This window comes from Hyla sarda, chromosome 6 (genome assembly GCF_029499605.1).
Source record: "Hyla sarda isolate aHylSar1 chromosome 6, aHylSar1.hap1, whole genome shotgun sequence".
Classification (NCBI taxonomy): Eukaryota; Metazoa; Chordata; class Amphibia; order Anura; family Hylidae; genus Hyla; species Hyla sarda.
This window is the reverse complement of record NC_079194.1, coordinates 124,947,164-124,971,000: the sequence shown is the minus strand read 5'-3', so window position 1 is coordinate 124,971,000 and position 23,837 is coordinate 124,947,164. Positions and strand designations below refer to the sequence as shown.

General features: G+C 41.2%; 1 protein-coding gene across 4 annotated transcripts in view; it reads left to right on the top strand.

Annotated features, from left to right (window-relative positions):
• GRIP2 (glutamate receptor interacting protein 2) overlaps positions 1-23,837 on the top strand; it is a 528,084-nt gene that overhangs the window by 278,256 nt on the left and 225,991 nt on the right. The gene's annotated exons all lie outside the window — the stretch shown is intronic.

The following is a 23,837-nucleotide window of genomic DNA, read 5'->3' as shown; positions in this document are numbered from 1 at the left end:
CCCAGAGATTCACAGCTGGGGGAACCATTAGCAGGGAAATATGTAATAAACATGTTTACATTCACAAAAGGAGATCCTAAAATTTTGACTTCTCCTTTAAAGGAGTACTCTGGTGGAAAACATCTTTTTTATATCAACTGGCACCAGAAAATTAAAAATATTTGTAAATTACTTCTATTAAAAAATCTTAATACTTCAATCTTAATCAGTTACTGTATGCTCCAGAGGAACATTTTCTTTTCTTTTTGAATTTCTTTTCTGTCTGACCACAATGCTCTCTGCTGACACCTCTGTCCATGTTAGGAACTGTCCAGAGCAGGATAGTTTTGCTATGGGGATTTTCTCCTTCTCTGGACAGTTCCTGACATGGACAGAGGTGTTGTAATGTCTGCCTTGAGTTATGTTCAGACTGCCGTTTGATTTTGGTGATCTGAACAGTTTTATGTTCCCCGGCCAGGGAATAGTTAAAGCTTTACCCTTTCATCGAATAGTTATTTGGGTGTGTCTAGATAAGGCCAACTCTGTCTAGCTTCTGAGCTGGTGATTGACATCCTTTCATGCTTGACATGCTGCTATGGAGCTCTTGAAGAAAAACTCTTTGAGTTTTAATCTACTATTTTTGCTTTAGCGTGCACTTTGTATGTTCTGTTTTTAGCCATGGTTATGTAGCATGCTTATAGTAGATTTTGTTTGTTTAGTCGGTTTTAGGATTTGTATATCCTTTCTGTTATGTATTTGTTCACACTATGTCTGAGTCTTGCTTGTTACCTGTGCTCTATATGTTATAATTATTCTGTAGTCTATTCAGACTCATCCGGGTCTAGGCTAGTGTTTCATGCTTTATTATTAGAGGGGTTCTCCGCTGCTTAGACATCTTATCCCCTATCCAAAGGATAGGGGATAAGATGCCTGATCGCTGGGGTCCCGCCGCTGAGGACCCCCGTGATCTTGCACGCGGCAACCCGTTTGTAATCAGTCCCCGGAGCGTGTTCGCTCCAGGTCTGATTACTGTCGATCACAGGGCTGGCGGCGTGTGATGTCACGCCTCCGCCCCCGTGTGACCTCATGCTCCGCCCCTCAATGCAAGTGGAAGGGGGCGTGACAGCTATCACGCCCCGTCCCGTAGGCTTGCATTGAGGGGCGGAGGCATGACGTCACATGCCGTCGGCACTGTGGTCGCCGCTAATCAGACCCGGAGCGAACACGCTGCGGGCACTGATTACAAATGGGGTGCCGCGTACAAGATCACGGGGGTCCCCAGCGGCGGGACTCCCGCGATCAAGCATAAGATGTATAAGCACCGGAGAACCCCTTTAATGGCTACTCCTTTTGTGAAGTGGGGTGTCCAGTTTGTTTGTTTTGTGTCCCAGTGTGAACAGTTTCCTATCTTTCCTTATCAGTTTGCCTGTTTATATTCTGCCCTGTTAGTATTTTGTATCCTGTTTGGTATATCTGGTTGTCTATTAGTTTTCTGTTCTGGCCTGTGACCGACTATGTATATTATGTGTTTTTACGCCACAGATTTTTAGCGCAGGAAGGGACTGGCACCCAGTTGTCGATCCATCGTTTAGGATGGATGGGCAAGTAGGCATGGAGAGTGGTTTTATTGTCAGTTTAGGGCTCACTCTCCCTGTCTCCCCCAGTCGGTCCTGACAGGTGTCAGCAGAGAGCACTGTGGTCATACAGAAAGGAAATTCAAAAATAAAGGAACTTCCTGTGGAGCATACAGCAGCTGATAAGTACTGGAAGGATTAAAATTTTTAAATAGAAGTCATTTACAAATCTGTTTAACTTTCTGGCACCAGTTGATTTAAAAAAAAAAAAATTTTCAACCAGAGTACCCCTTTATTCTTGTCCAGTGTATGACCACCTCTCCGTTGTAACCATGCATGTTGAGATCACTGGGCTTCTGACTGACATTTTGAAGTAAATGTGGAAAAATCTCTCTATAGGTGGTTCTTCATGATGTTAGGGGGGGGGAGAGGGCTTGTTTTTTAAGATGTAAACAAAGTGATGATGAGCTTTGTAGTGTAATAATGGTAAGACAGCTTAATTTTTATGCACAGCAACCCCAACAGCATCTCAGAGTCCTAGAAGCATGATTTTTGATGTCAGACTGAGCTCCAAAGACTCCTTTCTCATCTCCTGCTTTTATCCTATTACCAGCCACTTCTCCTTTGTTTAATTGCTTACACTTATATCTCATCTTATAATTAATTGCATCGTATTATCTGTGGAGACCCAGATTTCCCATACACCGGAGCCACAGCAAGACCAAATAAATCATTACGTTTATTTAAGGGGAAGTCACTACGTTTCTATTTCCAGCCCAATGGTTTTCCCAGTGTGATTCCAGTGACTAAATAATGGTTAAGTTACTGCAGCTTAGTGCTGATGGTCCCAGGCTAATGTAAACCGGTTCCCTATCTTGATGTCTTGTTTCTGCAAAGTTATGGGAAAGATTACCAATATAGATTCAATGATATGATAAAGACCTGCTTGAGACATTTTGCTTGGTGGAGGTATATCCTGTTGGAAGGTTCAGTAATGCCACAGAAGGGATGACATTTTCTTAGACTTGGATGTGTTTTATCTTCTGATGCAACTAAAGTCCTCGATGCTTGAGATAACTGAAATGTACTGTGTGCTCTTGTGGCATTCTATCTAGGGACTGAATAATGCAGTGCAGTAGTCATTAAATATAATATTGTGTGTAGAATTTAGAGAATCCACCTGTTACTCTTCAATTTCCATCTCATGTATACATTGTCAAAATGGGATGCCAAGATATTCAAGCTCATTCTGGGGAACTTAAAAAAGTGTAGCACACCACGCTTTTGAGTCCCACAAAGTAAACATATACATAAAATAACCTTGAAACATTGGCCCAGGTTTATCAAACTGTGTGAGAGAAAAACTGGAGTGATTTTTCCACAGCGACCAATCACAGTTCAGCTAACGAGCTCTGGTAAAGTGAAAGCTGAGCTGCGATTGGTCACTGTGGAACATAAGAGGAAATCTTGGTGTGAACGAGTCCTCCGTTATGTTGAATGATTTACATTTTTTTTTTTGCAAACAAACATGATTTGCAATTGTATACCTTCAACGTATAGCTATGATGTCAGTGGCATCTGTCATACACAGACTGTGGGAAAAATTGTGTACTGCATAGTATATGTTTATTTGCAGTATACGGCTCTATGGAATATCACTAGAGGCTGTGATATACCATACATCAAGTAAACGGAAATCCTAACTCAAACCGCCTGAACGAAGGCCAAATATCACCCTTTTGACCTCTGTTAGGGGTACGGGCGTCTATGAATATATTTACCATAAAGACAGGGAGATTCCTCGACATATGGCAAGCGACCACCAAAAATGTGTGAAAATAGCCATACTACAGATGATTAGAAGGCTGCATAACACATGATAAACTTACATTCTTTGGTTTGTCACATAGGATTAAACATTATGGACTTAAAGGGGTGTTTCCATTTGGACATTTAAGGGGAGATTTATCAAAAACCTGTCCAGAGGAAAAGTTGCAGAGTTGCCCATAGCAACCAATCAGATCGCTTCTTTCATTCTTCAGAGGCCTTTTCAAAAAAAATGAAAGAAGCGATCTGATTGGTTGCTTTTGGCAACTCTGCAACATTTCCTCTGGACAGGTTTTGATAAATCTCCCCCACAGGCCATATCCACAGATGTCTGATACGTGTTTCCACCTCTGAAACCTGCACCTAGCCAAAAACTGCTGAACTGGCTATTTTATCAGTTTATATAACCCCCCTCCCCATTGATGTTAATATGAGTAATAAGAGGAGTCGGGGGAGCCTTGGTCTTAAGGTGCGGTTCCCAACTTAATAGGAGTTATACAAACTACAGTGATCCCTCAACTTACAATGGCCTCAATATACAATAGTTTCAACATACAATGGTCTTTTCTGGAACATTGTAACTTGAAACCAGACTCAACATACAATGCTATGGAATCTGCAAAACATGTCAATGGCTGGAAGAACCGACCAATGAGAATGGGCATTTCACTGGTAAAACCCCTGTATTCCTAAAGTGTATGCAGTGACTGGTGTCCGGTAGCGCCCCCAACAGTACAGGGAGGTATTACATGTTCTGTACTCTTTACCTGTATTACTGAAGTACATGAACTGACTGGTGTCTGGTAGCGCCCCCCTACAGTACGGATAGGTATTACATGTTCTGTACTACTCTTTACCTGTGCCAGGGTTAGCTGCTCCTTTGAACACCAGGTGAGGGGGGCTTCATTTTACTATTTTTAATACATTGCATGTTCTGTACAGGACCCTGAAGAAGCTTCTGTCCTCTACTTAGACCAGTGTTTCCCAAAGAGGGTGCCTCCAGCTGTTGCAAAACTACAACTCCCAGCATGCCCGGACAGCCTTCGGCTGTCCGGGCATGCTGGGAGTTGTAGTTTTGCAACAGCTGGAGGCACCTTCTTTGGGAATTAAGGTAATAGACAGTGATTTACAGCTCCCAGCAGATCTTTCTTACTTTTATATGTATGGAATTGCTTTATCTGTATTAATTATCTACTTCTTTTTCTTTAATCCTCACTTTTTCCTATTTTTGGATGACATTTTGGGGCTTCAGAACCAATTACCAGGTTTCCATAGAGTTATGGTCTCAACATACGATGGTTTCAACATACAATGGTCGTCCCAGAACCAATTAATATTGTAACTTGAGGGACCACTGTACATAAAATAGCTTTGGCAGTTTTTGACCCTCAGTCTCAATAGAAGTACGAGTTTCAGATGTATTAGACACGTATGACATATCCTGTGGATATGCTATAAATGTCCCATATGGGAAAATACATTAGCTCAGCAGATATATCACGCAAATGCTTCTGATATGTTTAGATACACTGGCTTAAAGGGGTACTCCGGTGCTTAAACATCTTATCCCCTATCCAAAGGATAGGGGATAAGATGCCTGATCACAGGACCCCCGTGATCTTGCACACGGCACCCCATTTGTAATCAGTCCCAGGAGCGTGTTTGCTCCGGGTCTGATTAGCGGCGACCACAGGGCCGACGGCGTGCGATGTCAAGCCTCTGCCCCCGTGTGACGTCATGCTCCGCCCCTCAATGCAAGCCTATGGAAGGGGGCGTGATAGCTGTCACGCCCCCTCCCATAGACTTGCTTTGAGGGGCGGAGCGTGGGGTCACACGGGGGCGGAGGCGTGAGTTCACACGCCGTCGGCCCTGTGGTCGCCGCTAATCAGACCCGGAGCGAACACGCTCTGGGGACTGATTACAAACGGGGTGCCGCGTGCAAGATCACGGGGGTCCCCAGCAGCGGGACTCCTGCGATCAGGCATCTTATCCCCTATCCTTTGGATAGGGGATAAGATGTTTAAGTACCGGAGTACCCCTTTAAAGCTCAGCAGACAAAATCACAGGATGGGACACTGCAGTGCACTGACCAGAGAACAACAGCACTGTCTGAATATTTTGCTGTATGTTATCATTCTCCATTTATGTGTCTACCATTTTCTCCAGACTGTAGATAAATCACACTTAATGGTCGCAGAGGAGCCATGATGTTTGCTCTGGTTTTACTGTTTCATCTGGTGTCATAAATACTGCGAAATGTTGGCATTGTGTATAAATGCATGGCACAATACATTTTATTTTCTGTATTCAGCCTCTGTGCTTCTGCCTCTTATAACCACAGTACAATTATATTGTAGTATTTTATTCCGGCTGACAAGTTGAGGCGAGTTGTGGCTGACCACATGGTGGCACTGTCATTCCTATTTTTATTGTGTAGTTTAAACATAGTAGGTTCTGTAATTCATGCAGCGTCTTAGTCAGTCTGCTGTCTTGTACCACAGAGCTTAATATGTATGTAACATGTTTTTGCTCCTTGTAAAATGATGCAGTGTGATGCAGAGGAAACCGAACGAATTCCGGTGATTCATAAGCATCTTCAGGTGATGCCTAATGCTGATGAGGGAAACTCCAAGAGGCCTGAAGGCACTGGGCAGCCACAGTGGACCAGTGCAGGAGGGCAACTGGTTGGCACTCATGGAGGCTATGTGGTTGCCTCTGGTATGAAGCATTATGGCGGACACTATATGTCTGCAACTGGTACTGTTATGGAGGCACTGTGCCTAGAATATATGGGAACACTTCAGAGCGTGGTGATGAACTATTTTTTGAGGCATTGTGGCCTATACAAGGGCCAGATTAGAATGTGAGCAGAAGAGGCAATGGTCGTGAGGTCACTTGTATGGGGTCTGCACTACCTAACCAATACAGTCTTCTCTATTTACATGCTTTTCAGGCCATCTTGGATTTAAGTGCTGTTGCTGACTATGGTATTATTTGGTCACTATGATTTGGACACAGTATTTTTACTGTATGACATAGACATTCTGTAAATTGTACATTAATGTGGTATTTATTGGTAGCATTATTTAGGCAGGGTAAGGGGCAGTCACTTGGGAAGTACCTCAGTAGTTCTCCTTGACATATTTAATTTGCCCGGGATGGAGCTTCCACCAATCTTAATCTGGCCCTGGCTGACATTGTTATTAGGGCACAGCGACTTGCACTATTCTCAGGGCCATATGACTTTTATAGGACAGCTGTAGCCGACACTGTTCTTAGCCACTTAGGATGGCATAGTTCTCGGGCAGTGTCTGGCACTGTTATGGGGGTTGGGTGGCAGAAAACATATGAGGCCACTGCGGCCTGCTCTATTAAAGGAGCATAGTGGGAGAACTGGATTTTTACTAGTGGTAGTCATGGTGTACCGCCAGAAGAATTATTTGTAAAGTTCCAATGCAAAATCTGCAAAAAGGACCCCTCCCTTTGTGTGCCATTTATATTAATGGTGCTTTTATATGTAACGGAGGGGCCATTTAATGTACCAGGGACTGGGTGCAGCTGCTTTCTCTGTACCTCTTATAGCTATGCCCCTGTGCACCACCATTGCCTCTATGGGCTTCACAACAAACCCTGTATTAATAATGCAGTGCATAGTGTGACTGAGACTTTAAGCCTATCCCTACAAAAAGATGTACTGTTTCATCCTAATAGCAATGGGGGGTATTTATCAAAGGATTTATGTGTTTTTTTTCACGTAACTTTGGCGCAATACTTTGGCACTATGTCTTTTTGCGCCATAGTTTGGCGCATCTTCTCCACTGTCTTTTTTACAACTTTCTCAAAAACACACGGTCCTGTGTGTGATTTCAACTTTAGTCAGTAATTCATAATTTGTGCCAATTTTGGCGCAAATCCCGTTTTTTTGGCGCAAATCCCCGCCAAAAAATTTTGCACATGGAAAACACACTTAGCAATGTCAGAAAATGTAAAGGCGTCAAAATACATTAAAACATTTTTTTTTTTGTGAAAGCAGCGACTCCTCCAGGGCTGCTCAATACTATCCTGCGACATAGTTGTCTCTGAGGAACCTTCACCCTCCGTTGAGCCAGCATTGGACATGGCCGCACAGGTTCAGGAAAGGTAAGCACTAAAGCAGTGGTCTCCAACCTGCGGACCTCCAGATGTTGCAAAACTACAACTCCCTGCATGCCCGGACAGCCAACGGCTGTCCGGGCATGCTGGGAATTGTAGTTTTGCAACATCTGGAGGTCCGCAGGTTGAAGACCACTGCACTAAAGTAACAAAAAATAAATAAAATACTCAAGTTGAAAATAAAATCCATTTCACATGGTGGCTATAAACCCCACAAAAGAAAATAACTCATGTCGCTTGCTGATATACTGCAGGAGGGACTCCGAAATGGCTGCTCTACAGGGTAAAATACGCCTCCTCTGTGGCGGTAAGTTCTGTGTAGAAGGCGCTGTGAACAGCTGATTCCAACATTTGAGCCAAAATTACTAACAACTTGCACCAAATGATAAATTTGGTGCATGTCCACGAAAACCAAAGTGAAAAAAAAAAAGGGTAAAACGAAACTGTCAACAGGCAAAATTGATAAATACCCCCCAATATTTTTACTGCAGTAGTACCAATATGTCCCCATGCCCCATAGTGATGTGCCCATGTCATCAGCAATGGGTCCCGGCTATAACGATGTACAGTGCAACCAACATCATGCTGCAATGGCTGGGATCAGGATTACCACAGATCCTGGCCATTTTACAATCAGACTTCTCCTGTGGTTACATTATTATGATTCATTTTGAACATTTTTAGCTTCCCTCTCCTGAATCCTCAGCTGAAATTATTCATATTTCACTGCACCAGATAAACACTTGCATTTACTGCGCTCGGGGCTAAGCTTTAACTTTTTAATCCCAAAGGGAAGAGAAATGTAAAGCTGATATCACAGTTTTGAGAATTTTGGCTGAAATAATAAATTCCGACATCAGGAGGTGAAATTAAAGAGCCCCCCTCCCTCCTCCAGGGTCCATTTATAGAGTCATATGCCCCCACAGATGCACCGCTGGCTGCTGCTATTCCTTGTGCTGAACTGTTACCGTCAGCACAGGATATTTGTGTTGTGAAGGAAGCATTCAGCAGTCTACATGACCATGATCCACCATCACCGTACTGTGTACCAATCCCTCTAATACAAACCAGTGAAGAATAATTTTGAGGTTGTATCAACAACACAATAAAGTCAGAACAAAAGACAAAAAAAGGAAGACTTTGTATAGTCAATTAAACAACAGGCCTTCAGACCCAAGAATCATAACTTGTTTCCTTTACACTGTCAAAGATGTCTGGGACTTGTTTTTTTTGTGGGAATAGTTGTTTAAATACTTTGGTACCTGATTACTAAATAAGTACAGTGGTCCCTCAGCATACGATGGTAATCCGTTCCAAACGGACCATCGTTTGTTGAAACCATTGCATGTTGAGGGATCCGTGCAATGTAAAGTATAGGACAGTGGTCTACAACCTGCGGACCTCCAGATGTTGCAAAACTACAACACCCAGCATGCCCGGACAGCCGTTGGCTGTCCGGGCATGCTGGGTGTTGTAGTTTTGCAACATCTGGAGGTCCGCAGGTTGTAGAACCACTGTTAGAGGAAGTTGTACTCACCTGTCCCCGCCGCTCCGGACCGTCACCGCTCGTCACCGCTGCCGCCGTCCATCGCGGTCGCCGCGTCCCCGATGCTCCGGCAAGGCCTCTGCTTCCCCGGCATCCGCGCTCTCCGTCACCGCCATCACGTCACTACGCACGCCGCTCCTATTGGATGACGGGACGGCGTGCGCAGCGACGTGATGACGTCGATGGAGAGCGCCGGCGATGCAGAGGATCCCGAAGAGGACACGCCGGAGCACCGAGGACTAGGTAAGTCATCGTCTTCGGACCACACGGGGCACCGTAAACGGCTATCCGGCGGCAGCTGAAGCAGACAGCGCTGCCGGATAGCCGTTTATGGGATGGCCCTGACATACAAAAGCATCGTATGTTGATGCTGCCTTCAACATGCGATGGCCTCTGAGAGGCCATCGCATGTTGAATTTATCGTATGTCGGGGCCATCGTAGGTAGAGGGGTCACTGTATTATTGTTGTATAATTATTTTTGTATTGCCACATGGGAGACTACATACTGGGATTGCAAGCTTACTAAGGGAAACTACATACTAGGGAACCTACATGCAGGGAGGGCACCTACCTAATGGGGTAAAACTACCGACTTTAGCAACCCTATCTACTTAAAGGGGTAGTCCAGTGGTGAAAAACGTATCCCCTATCCTAAGGATATGGGATAAGTTTGAGATCGCGGGGGTCCGACCACTGGGGCCCCCTGCGATCTCTCTGTACGGGGGCCAGGCTCTCCGGACAGATAGCGGGTGTCGACCCCCGCACGAAGCGGCGGCCGAAACGCCCCCTCAATACATCTCAATGGCAGAGCCGGAGATTGCCGAAAGCCGCGCTTCGGCTCTGCCATAGAGTTGTATTGAGGGGGCGTGTCGGCCACCGCTTCGTGCGGAGGTCGACGTGCCCCCTTCCCGCGGGCTGTCGGGGCTCCGTACAGGAGATCGCAGGGGGCCCCAGCAGTCGGACCCCCCGCGATCTGCAAGTTATCCCCTATCCTTAGGATAGGGGATAAGTTGTTCACCACTGGGTCACCACTGGACTACTCCTTTAATGGGAGAACCTAGCTCCTTCTCCCCTACTGCCTACCCCTCCCCTGTTCACAGTGGAATTATTACAGAATTTTTTGACTTTTGTAGAAAAGGTGTAAAAAGTGAAAACTGCAAGGAGGGCGTATTACAGTAAGCGCAAAAACTGCTACTGCTGAGAGAAAGGGATGCCTTGATTTACTTTGCATTTACAGTGCATATGCTCTTGTAGTAAGATTCACTTTGTTGCCTATAGAAACCAATCAGAGCTGTTTTCATTTCTCTTATTGCTTGGGTAAAATGAAAGCAGAGGTCTGATTGGTTGCTATGGGCAACAAAGAGAATCTTACTATTGATTAATCTCCCCCACAGTTTTTCTCTCAACATAACCTAGAAACCTACGCACACAGTGTAGCATTACACCCTGTTCCAAATTATTATGCAAATTATGTTTTTCTCATTTTCCTAAATAATTGATGTAAATAACAGTCAGTATAATTCTCATGTTATCAACTATTGAGTACAGTTCAAATTTTATTGAACAAACCTCCTAATGATAACAATATTTTTTTAAACATAAAGAACTTACAATGCACTGTTCCAAATTATTACACACAGTAAGTTTTGAAACACTTTATAGGTTGTAAAGAACTGAAAATTGTAATTTGTTGTGTTTGCAGAATATTTACTGAAATCAAAAGCTATTTCAATCAAACTTTTAACAACATTTTAACTTTTTAAACATTTTAACAGATCACATTACATTTTAACATAGGACCCCTTATTTGATAGCAGCTTCACAAGTCTTGCATCCATTTAACTTGTGAGTTTTTGGACAGTTTCTGCTTGAATTTGTTTGCAAGATGTCAGAATAGCGTCCCAGAGCTGCTGTTTGGATGTAAACTGCCTCCCACCGTCATAGATCGTTTGCTTGAGGATGTGCCATAGGTTCTCAATAGGATTGAGGTCAAGGGGGGATGGATGCCACACCTTTATTTTCTCTCCTTTTATCCCCATAGCAGCCATTGATACAGAGGTATTTTTTGCATCATGAGGTGGTCATGGATGGATTGTCATGCATGAAGATGATTTTATTACAGAAAGCATAGTTCTTCCTTCTGTACCAGGGAAGAAAGTGTTCAGTCAGAAACTCCACATACTTTGCAGAGGTCATATTTACACCTCTGGGGACCCTAAAGGGGCTGACCAGCTCTCTTCCCATGATTCCGTCCCAAAACATGACTCACGCACCGCCTTGCTGACATCGCAGCCTTGTTGGAACAGGGTGGCCGTCCACCAACCATCCACTACTCCATCCATCTGGACCATTCAGGGTTGCACTGCACTCATCAGTGAACAAGACTGTTTGAAAATTAGTCTTCATGTATTTTTCTGCCCATTGCAGCCTTTTCTGCTTGTGAGCATTGGTTAGTGGTGGCCATATAGAAGGTTTATGCACAGTTGCAAGACTCTGGAGTACTCTACACCTTGATGTCCGTGGGAATCACATTACATTTTAACATAGGACCCCTTATTTGATAGCAGCCTCACAAGTCTTGCATCCATTAAACTTGTGAGTTTTTGGACAGTTACTGCTTGAATTTGTTTGCAAGATGTCAGAATAGCCTCCAGAGCTGCTGTTTGGATGTAATCTGCCTCCTACCCTCATAGATCTTTTGCTTGAGCATGCTCTAAAGGTTCTCAATAGGATTGAGGTCAGGGGAGGATGGAGGCCACACCATGACTTTTACATCCCCATAGCAGCCATTGATGCAGAGGTATTCTTTGCAGCATGAGGTGGTCATGGATGGATTGTCATGCATGAAGATGATTTTATTACCGAAAGCATAGTTCTTCCTTCTGTACCAGGGAAGAAAGTGGTCAGTCAGAAACTCCACATACTTTGCAGAGGTCATCTTTATACCTTCAGGGACCCTAAAGGGGCCGACCAGCTCTCTTCCCATGAATACGGCCCAAAACATGACTCCACCACCGCCTTTGCTGATGTCGCAGCCTTGTTGGAACAGGCTGTCCACTGACCAGCTCTCTTCCCATGAATCCGGCCCAAAACATGACTCCACCACCGCCTTTGCTGATGTCGCAGCCTTGTTGGAACTGGCTGTCCACCAACCATCCACTACTCAGATCAACGATCCATCTGGACCATCCAGGGTTGCACGGCATTCATCAGGGAACAGGACTGTTTGAAAATTAGTCTTCATGTATTTTTGTGCCCAATGCAGCCATTTCTGCTTGTGAGCATTGGTTAGTAGTGGCCGAATAGAAAGTTTATGCACAGTTGCAAGACTCTGGAAGACTCTACACCTTGATTTCCATGGGACTCCAGGGGCACCGCAGCTTCAAATATCTGTTTGCTGCTATGTAATGGTATTTAAGCAGCTTCTCTCTTAATCCGATGCATGGATCTGGCAGAAATCTTCCTCAATTTGCCTTTATCTGCACAAATCCATCTGTGCTCTGAATCAGCCACAAATCTCTTAATAGTGCGATGATCACGTTTAAGTTTTTGTGAAATATCTAAGATCCAAACCTATGCAATGGAATGTTACCCAGTTGCCCATAGCAACCAATCAGCATGCTTATTTAATTTTTAACAAGCCCTCTGCAAAATTAAAGTAGCAATCAGATTGGTTGCTATGGGCAACTGGGCAACTTTTCCTTTGCACAGGTGTTTATAAATCTCCCCCCTAATGTTTTCATACCTCGTCCAAGGCATTGACCTATTTCACTATTTCTGGCAGCAGAGAGATCCTTTTACTTCCCCCATATTGCATGAAAATGGTGCTCTGCTTAATAATATGGAACACCCACCTTTAGTAGTTTTTCCTTAAATTGGGCTCATCAAGACTTTAGTGGTGAGCAGGGCAGTGACGTTGGTAGTGCCCGAGCTCTCACTTAAGATTTTGTGGTAGTGATTACAGCCCGGAACTCTTTGGCTATATGAGGATGCAGAACACCCTGGAGACTACTTGTGGCTGATTACTATACGGCTCGGGACATTAGTGGTCCCAAGGAGGACATTGGGACCTGGTAAGAAACCTTATTTTTCCATTTTTGATGTGTTGCCAACAGTTATATAAGGTGAAATCTAGTGACCGGTTCATTTTAACCTCTTGAGGTTGAAGGGCATACCTGTACACCCTTGTCCCACTCCCATTTTATCACGAGGGCTCAGGAGCTGAGCAGGCGTCATAGTGGAGTGGCTAGTGCCGGACATCACTGATCACTATGAGTCCCAGTATTAACCCCTTAGACGCTGTGATCAAAGTTAATTGTGACGCCTCAAATTTTATAAAACACTTACCGGCTGCTCAGCAGTGCTGATCGGGACACCGTGGTGAAACTGCGATGTCCCAATCAGCTGAGAGGACAGCGGGAGGGCCCTTACCTGCTTCCTCGCCGCCCGATCGGTAATCCAAAGTTCCAGTCAGCCATGGCAGGCTGGAGCAATGGAGTACCGATAACACTGATCAATGCTATGCTATGGCATAGCTTTGAACAGTGTATGCAACCTGAAGATTGCATGTTATAGCCCCCTATGGGGACTATAAAATTGTGTAAAAAAAAAAAAGTTTAAAAAAAAGTTAATAAAAGTGATTTAACCCCTTCCCTAATCAAAGTTTGAATCACGCCCCTTTTCCCATAAAAAATTAAATAAAAAATACCATATTTTCCGGCGTATAAGACGACTGGGCGTATAAGACAACTTTTTACAGTTAAAATATAGAGTTTGGGATATACTCGCCGTATAAGACTACCCGGTCTACCGCGATGTACGGTACCTGCCCAGTGATTGGCTGGTTGATTGGTCAGCTCTCCCTGCCTGCCCAGCCCTCCCTGTTTCCAAGACTACCAGAGCATTACATGGCTCTTTCAGCCATCTGGCCCGCCCTTGTATCCTATTGCCATACCTCCTTCTCTGCCTCTTAGATCTCACAAATGCGCCACCCTTGTATCCCATTACCGTACCTCCTTCTCCACCTCTCTTATCTCGCAAATGCAGACTAATACCAAGCGTTTTTCTGTTTTTGCACTTTCATTTTTTCCTCCTTACCTTTTAAAAACCATAACCCTTTCAATTTTGCACCTAAAAAACCATATGCAGGTTTTTTTTTTGCACTACCAATTCTACTTTGTAATGACATCAGTCATTTTACCCAAAAATCTACGGTGAAACGGAAAAATAAAATCATTGTACGACAAAATTGAAGAAAAACCGCCATTTTGTAAATTTGGGAGATTCCGTTTCTACGCAGTAAATTTTGGAGTGGAGTGTTTATTCTTGAGTGATTTCAATATCACTCGTCTTTTTTTTCAGGCTTATTTACTATTCTGCCGCACATTTCGTTTTTTTTCTGTCGCACGTTTTTTTGTGTCGCACTAGTGAATTGTGTCGCACAAACTCTGAGCTAAAGAAATTAATTGTGTGAGTCAAAAGGGTTTAGACTTTGTTTAAAAATTGTCACGATTCGGCTGGCTGGAGGTGGATCCTCTGTGCCAGAGAGGGATTGGCGTGGACCGTGTTGGTGGACCGGTTCTAAGTTGCTACTGGTATTCACCAGAGCCCGCCGCAAAGCGGGATGGTCTTGCAGCGGCGGTAGCAACCAGGTCGTATCCACCAGCAACGGCTCAACCTCTCTGACTGCTGAAGATAAGCGCGGTACAAGGGAGTAGACAAGAGCAAGGTCGGACGTAGCAGAAGGTCAGGGCAGGCAGCAAGGATCGTAGTCAGGGGCAACGGCAGGAGGTCTGGAACACAGGCTAGGAACACACAAGGGAACGCTTTCACTGGCACAATGGCAACAAGATCCGGCGAGGGAGTGCAGGGGAAGTGAGGTATAAGTAGGGAGTTCACAGGTGAACACACTGATTAGGCCTGCTGTGCCAATCAGTGGCGCAGTGGCCCTTTAAATTGCAGAGACCCGGCACGCGCGCGCCCTAAGGAGCGGGGCCGCGCGCTCCAGGACAAGACAGACGGGGAACGAGTCAGGTACGGGAGCCGGGATGCGCATCGCGAGCGGGCGCCTCCTGCGTCGCGAATCGCATCCCGGCTGGGAGTGATATTGCAGCGCACCCGGTCAGCAGGTCTGACCGGGGCGCTGCGAATGAGAGGATGCTGCGAGCGCTCCGGGGAGGAGCGGGGACCCGGAGCGCTCGGCGTAACAAAAATGTTTTCATGAATCAAAAGTGTTCATGTTATATAATTTTTCAAACATTACAACACTTATCCTTGTTTATCAGCTTGGGTGTTAAATTGATTTAAACCTAATATTGCAAATGTGTTAAAAAAAATGTAACATCAACAATCACAAAAGCATTCAATATTTTATTCATAAAAGTGTTGAACTGTACGAAATGTTTTCAGGTTATAAACCAAGTTGCTTTCACACAAAACACAATGGCAAATAGTCCCTTGTTAGAAATCACTCCATTTTTGGAATTTATTATTGTGTGAGGCAAACTCACACTTTTTCTAGAGGGATTTTGTACACTGAGTATTTTTTGTTTTTTGTTGGTAAAACGCCCATTTTTGCATAAAACACGCCCATTTCAGAGTGAAAAAAAAAAACACTCCGAGTGTCGGTTGTGGGACTAAAATTTGGTCGCATAAATAGTTGCACAGACGTTGCGACTAAAATTTAGGCGCAATAACCGCGAAAAAGAGTTGTCTGGACTTTAGTTAATGAGGGCCTTTATCTTTATTCTGTAGGTCCATACAATTAAATTGATACCCTACTTATATAGGTTTGATTTTGTCATACTTCTGGAAAAAATCCTAACTACATACACAAAAATTTATACATTTGAAATTGTCCTCTTCTGACCGCTATAACTCATATTTTGTGCCGTGATCTGGTTTCCATCAGTATCATTTTTGTTTTGATTGGACTTTTTGATCGCTTTTTATTCATTTTTTATGGTATAAAAAGTTACCAAAATATATTATTTTGGCCTTTGGAATTTTTTTGCGCATACGCCATTGACCATGCAGTTAAATAACAATATACTTTTGTAGTTTGGACATTTACTATGTTTATATATATTTTTATATGGAATTTTGAAAAGGGGGGTGATTTGAACTTTTAATAAGGAAGGGGTTAATGTGTGTGTTTTTAAACTTTTTTAATACTTTTTTTTTTTTTACACTTTTAGTCCCCTTAGGGGACTTTTAGGAGGAATCATTTGATCCCTCATAAAGATCAATGTGGTTCCATAAAACCACATTGATCTGTGTGCTCTGTGCTCGATTGATAAAGCCTGATCCTGCCAAGCTTTATCATTCTCAGCACAGAGTCGGCAGGAACCTGGAAGGAGAGGTAAGCCCTCAGGCTACCTCAGCAGTGGATCGCTGCAGTAATCAGCTGGGGGCCAGCTGGTATGACACGGGCTCGAGTCGGGAGCCGCGCCATATCTGGACATGCAGATCAGCGCTAGGCAATGCTGTAGCTGCATAAACTTGAGCCCACTGCGGAGCTCCAGCATTGCTAGGGGGACAGAGTCACTGCTAGAAGCGTGGGCATGCAAATATGTGTATATATGTATAAGGTATGCTGCAGCAACCGCCCTACACCCGGCGTATAAGACGACCCCCCACTTAGGAGAAGAGTTTCCTGGGTTTAAAAGTCGTCTTATACGCTGGAAAATACAGTATGTAAACAAAAATAAACATAAACATATGTGGCATCACCACGTGCGTAAATGTCCGAACTATGAAAATGGAATGTCACTTTAATCGCACGATCAATGGTGTATTTGTAAAAAAAAAATTCCAGAATTGCGTATTTTTGGTCACTTTGTACACTCTAAAAATTTTTTTATAAAAAGTGATCAAAAAGTCCCATGAAAACAAAAAATGGTACCAATAAAAACTACAGATCACAGCGCCAATACTTAGCCCTGAAACATCCAGGTATATGGAAAAATAAAAAAGTTATACGGGTCAGAAGAGGACATTTTTAAACATGCTAACTCTCATACAAAAAGTTATAATTTTTTTAAAGAAGTAACACAAAATCAAACCTATATAAGTTGGGTATCATTGTAACCGTATGGACCTACAGAATAAAGGTAATGTGTCACTTTCACTGAAAAGTTCACTGCGTAGAATTGAAAGTCCCCCAAATTTACAAACTGTTTTTGTTTTTTTCATTTTTGCCCCACAAATAATTTTTTATATATATTTTTTTGGTTTCGCCATAGATTTTGTGGTGAAATGATTGATGTCTTTACAAAGTAAAATTGGTGGAGCAAGAAACAAGCCCTCACATAAGGTACTGCAAGTCCCAGTATAACCTAGTATTAAATAAATACAAAAAAAAAAGCACTAAAAGGCATAACATAATAAATACGTAGTACTAAAATTCCTGCATAACATAATAGCAATATAAATAGGAGCGCATGGGGGCACTACAAGTCTCAGCATAAGTACGTTTTAAATTGATTCACAGTGGAACACAAATGAACTACAAGGTGCAGCATAATATAGTACTAAATGGCTCCTCGATCAGCCAGTTTGTGGCAAAACTTGAGTGTCATAACCACACTCAATTTTTATTACTATGCTGTAAATATTTGTGAGTATTAATGACTGCCTGGATTTCTCTTCTTGACTGGTTAAAACCTTCCTTGCAATGTGTATGTATATGATGCTTCTGTACTTCTTTACATGCTGTAGGAAACTGGGTACACTTTCCTATACTTATAGTTATTGCAGGTTTGTATTTTATTGTACCTGGAGAGTTAATATTTTTTATTGGAGTTTTTTGAGATTAGCCAGTCTGTTCAGGGGACCGTCTTTCAGGTGCATAGGACAATTTTAGCTTTTGGCTGTAGATATTAAGCCTGTTGCTTAATAAAACTTTGAAGCAAGATATATATATATATATATATATATATATATATATATATATATATATATATATATATACACTTCCTCTCCCCTATAATTTCTGGAATTAACAGGTCAGGCTGAGAGTTCCTCTGTCATAGTAGCTGAGCAGGCTGTGAGACATCAGATAAGTATGGAAATGGAAGATTATCAGCTTGCTGTAACTTCAAAGGAATCAATCATATACCAGAAGATTTGGCATTTCTGGAAACGATGCCATGATTTGAAAAAAGAGTTCTTAGTTCCTTAAAGGGGTATTCCAGGAAAAAAACTTTTTTTTTTTTTTTAGATCTACTGGCTCCAGAAAGTTAAACAGATTTGTAAATTACTTCTATTAAAAAATATTAATCCTTCCAATAATTATCAGCTGCTGAAGTTGAGTTGTTCTTTTCTGTCTAAGTGCTCTCTGATGACACGTGTCTCGGGAGCTGTCCAGCATAGAAGCAAATTCCCATAGCAAACCTATTCTGCTCTGTGCAGTTCCTATGGGAATTTACTTCTACTCTGGACAGCTCCCGAGACACGTGTCATCAGAGAGCACTTAGACAAAAAAGAACAATTCAACTTCAGCAGCTCATAAGTACTGAAAGGATTAAGGTTTTTTAATAGAAGTAATTTACATATCTGTTTAACTTTCTGGAGCTAGTTGATATATAAAAAAAAGTTTTTTCCTGGATAACTCCTTTAAGAGTCAAGTTGATGGTGGTGCAGACAAAAAATTTTTAAGGGGTTATCCAGCCAAAATAAACTAATTGCGGGGGTCTGATTGCGGGGACCCTCCCAGTCTCCAGAAAGGGGCCTCCAGCTCCCTTCGTTTCAAGCAGATAATTGAATTCTCCCTTAGACATGTAGCTGGAAGTACCTGGGCCCTGTTCCCAACAGTGAGACCCTTGTGATCAGACACCTATCCCCTATCCTCTGAATAGTTTATTCTGGCTGGATAGCCCCCTTATGCCTAACATCAAACCAATACCTGCATGTATACAGGTATGATACATCACATATACTAGTCATCTGCTTCTGTGCTATGTTTGTAAAGTGTAAAGTTTGTACCATATATCACATGTCTATGGCCAGCTTATATGTCAGTCTTCACTGTAGATCTGGCATTCTGTTCCTGGAGATAAGGTAGTATAGAAGTTGCAATGCATGTTAGCTGCAGTCTGTAGATCTCCTATATGTAGCATGCTCCAAATTAGAGTTAGATCCATAACCTTTAGTCCCCTTAGGTTACTTTATATCTACTGCACTATTCCACACAACAAATATACATAAACCCTGATGCAGACCTCTGTAAAGGTCTATATATATGCTTGCCTTATATGCATGGAGCTTTGCAGCTTACTGCTGAAACAGTGTATAGAAAGCCTACTTATGTATTTCTACTAGGCACAAGTGAGCATGTACACTCTTTTTATGAATATTCAGTCAGCTTAGTTCCCACACACCTAGGGCCACATGTTGATTACATGTTGACAACAATCATTGTGTATATATTGTGATGACTCGCTCTTGCAGACAGGTGCGGTTGCAGTATAGAGGCACGGAAACAGGACTTTTCAAATCAAAGTTCAGTGTTTTATTCACACTTGGCAAACAGTCTTAAATGCAGATCAAAGAAAAAATAACAAAAGTCCACCTGTGTTCCTTAGGTGTTTGTTCACACCTGAGTCCATGACATGCGGCATCAAGCAAGTCTTTTCCAAGCCTCCATACAGTCTGCTCACCAGCTTCCACACTCCACAAGGACGCTTTCTCAACACTCTCTGGCAGTGTGAGCTGCAACATGCAAATCCCCCTCAGCTGGGGGAGCAGCCTGCCTTTAAGGCCAACAAAAGATGGCCCTCACCCAACACGACCATTCCCAGTAAGAACCGTCACGGATTGGCTTTCCAGGCATTCTACAGCAACAGTGTCAGTCTGCATCGCAGCTCAGACACTGGACAATTATCGGCTCTTACTTTACCAAGGCCAGGAGCCTTGTTGACACATACCGACCATCAACCACAATGCCCTTCACCTTCTCACAATATATATATATATATATATATATATATATGCCATAAAACCAGTCTGATAGCGGCAATATAGTGGTCAGAGACAAGAACATGAAAGCAATGTTTAAACAGATCTTCTCTTTGAGGCTACAACGCCTCCAGATTCAAATTCTCTTTAGTGGTGCAGATTCCTCATGGCCTCACTTGCAGACTGGCTCTTGCCTAGTTTTCAAGCCCAGTGATGAGCTGTCTTCAGCACCATTGTTTATCTGGCCTAGTCGAAAAAGCTCCATTACCAAACCTGCCTTGAATCCCATGTAAATCCAAGCCCAATAAAAGGACTTAAAACCCCTAGCAGCCTAAGTCTCGCCAGGGATTTATATGGAAACTAAAACTTTGTTCACCTTCACTAAACCCAATAAACAGTGTTATAGTGTGGGTGAAACTAATATAAAAAGAGGTATAACTGACCCAGGAGATCTAGGCTGTATAGATTCATCATTGCTAATATCCCTTGCAATGGAGGCGGAGCTTGTATAATGAGCTTTTCTGCCTCAGTTTCCTTATGCTCTCATATGCCTGCCTACCTTGCACTCCTATGAGGCAAGGATCTATGAATATTCATGAGGTGGGCGGGCATATGAGAGCAGAAGGGTACAGAGGCAGAGAACCTCTGTATACCGACCCGCCTCCATTGCACATGAGGAACTAGCAATGGTAAATGTATTCAGCCTGGATCTCCAGAACCGGTTCTACCTCTTTGTAATGAGATTTACCCACATTATAACCCTGTTCATTGGCTTTAGTGCGAGGAAACAAAGTGTCAGTTTCCCTATTTGTGGATCTCCAATATGTCACCCAGCTTTCCCTGTGTGAGATATGCACTTTCTGAAACCTGGTATCCACATAGGACAGGTACCTTGGGGAAATGTAGTGATCCCCGATGACTATTCCTATCACTGTTTTATTATATGTATATATCTCCATTCAGCACTATTATCCCCCTCTCAGTTCCATCTCCTGCAGGACTTGCAGTTTCCTATTTGCCCTGTTCTTCTCCCAGTTCCGGGCTGCTCCGAGTGGAGACATTTGTTGTTTGAAGTTTCAATCCTTCCGCTAATGAGAGCGCATAAAGAGAATTAATGGCGCGGGTAAGTCTACATTCTGATGACACCTACTGAATGTGCCTATAAATCTAGTACATATGTTCACTGGCAGGATGGCACCATACTGAGGACGGATGTGCCCAGAGCATGGAGTAGAGGGATGGAAGATAGAAGAGAGACAGATAGATAGATAGATAGATAGATAGATATGAGATTGAATCAACAGATAATACCATATTTGTAAGATGTATAGATGGATATGAAATTGATATTCAATAAATAATAAATAGATAGATCTATAATAGATTGATATAAGACAGATAGGTAGACAGACATAAGATAGATACATAGATAGAAGCTACATAATGAATACATCTATATCAATTGAATTAACAGATATTCCATAAAATATGATAAAGATATATAGATGATATAGATAGATATTCAATAATTGATAGATAGACAAACAGACATGAGATGTATAAAGGCTGAATATTCAATAGATTGATATCAGATAGAGAGACATAGATGGACAGAGACGGATGTAGACGGATAGATATTTGATTATATTTGATTAGATATGAACATATGAGATTAAATAGATAATCAAAAAATATTAGCTGTATAGGCAGATACTAGATAAAAAGAAGAGAGCGAAACAGGTATGTAGATAAATGACAGATATATACATAGATATTAGATATAGATTCAAGGTAGATATGAGATAAATATTGGATGGACATGACATATTCAGTAAATACTAAGACAGACAGATAGATAGATATATATACAAATAGGCAGATTGATGACAGGTAGGTAACTAGATGAATAAATAGATAATATAGATAGATATGAGATAATAGACAGATTCATAAGATTAAAGATGGAGACATATATGATAGATAGATTAGATAGATAGATATATGATAGATGTATGATAGATGTATGATAGATATGAGATAGATAGATAGATAGATATATGATAGATAGATATGAGATAGATAGATATATGATAGATAGATAGATATATGATAGATGTATGATAGATAGATATATGATAGATGTATGATAGATAGATAGATAGATAGATAGATAGATATATGATAGATGTATGATAGATAGATATATGATAGATGTATGATAGATATATGATAGATATGAGATAGATAGATATGAGATAGATAGATAGATATATGATAGATAGATAGATAGATAGATATGAGATAGATATATATATGATAGATATATGATAGATATATATATGATAGATAGATATAGATATATATGATAGATAGATGATAGATAGATAGATGATAGATAGATAGATATATGATAGATAGATAGATGATAGATATGAGATAGATAGATGGGTAGATATATGATAGATAGATAGATAGATAGATATGAGATAGATAGATAGATATATGTTAGATAGATATAAGATAGATAGATATGTGATAGATATCTGATAGATATGATAGATATCTGATAGATATGATAGATATCTGATAGATATATGATAGATAGATATCTGATAGATATCTGATAGATATCTGATAGATAGATATCTGATAGATAGATAGATATATGATAGATAGATATATGATAGATGTATGATAGATAGATATATGATAGATATATGATAGATGTATGATAGATATATGATAGATATGAGATAGATAGATAGATATGAGATAGATAGATAGATAGATAGATAGATATATGATTGATAGATAGATATAGATATATATGATAGATAGATGATAGATAGATATATGATAGATGTATGATAGATAGATAGATATATGATAGATGTATGATAGATAGATATATGATAGATGTATGATAGATATATGATAGATATGAGATAGATAGATATATGATAGATAGATATGAGATAGATAGATATATGATAGATAGATAGATAGATAGATAGATATGAAATAGATATATATATGATAGATATATGATAGATAGATATATATATATGATAGATAGATATAGATATATATGATAGATAGATGATAGATAGATAGATAGATAGATAGATGATAGATAGATAGATATATGATAGATAGATAGATAGATGATAGATATGAGATAGATAGATGGGTAGATATATGATAGATAGATAGATAGATAGATAGATATGAGATAGATAGATAGATATATGTTAGATAGATATAAGATAGATAGATATGTGATAGATATCTGATAGATATGATAGATATCTGATAGATATGATAGATATCTGATAGATATATGATAGATAGATATCTGATAGATATCTGATAGATAGATATCTGATAGATAGATAGATATATGATAGATAGATATATGATAGATGTATGATAGATAGATATATGATAGATATATGATAGATGTATGATAGATATATGATAGATATGAGATAGATAGATAGATAGATATGAGATAGATAGATAGATAGATAGATATATGATTGATAGATAGATATAGATATATATGATAGATAGATGATAGATAGATAGATAGATAGATAGATATATGATAGATAGATATAGATATATATGATAGATATATGATAGATAGATAGATAGATAGATAGATAGATAGATAGATAGATAGATAGGATTATGTAATACGGTCACAATCGCGCTCCTTGCTGACAGCTCAGCTCTTCTCCCCCCATTTGTTGCTCAGTCCTCCTTGATATGAGTGTATTGGGGAGGAAGCCGTCAGAGG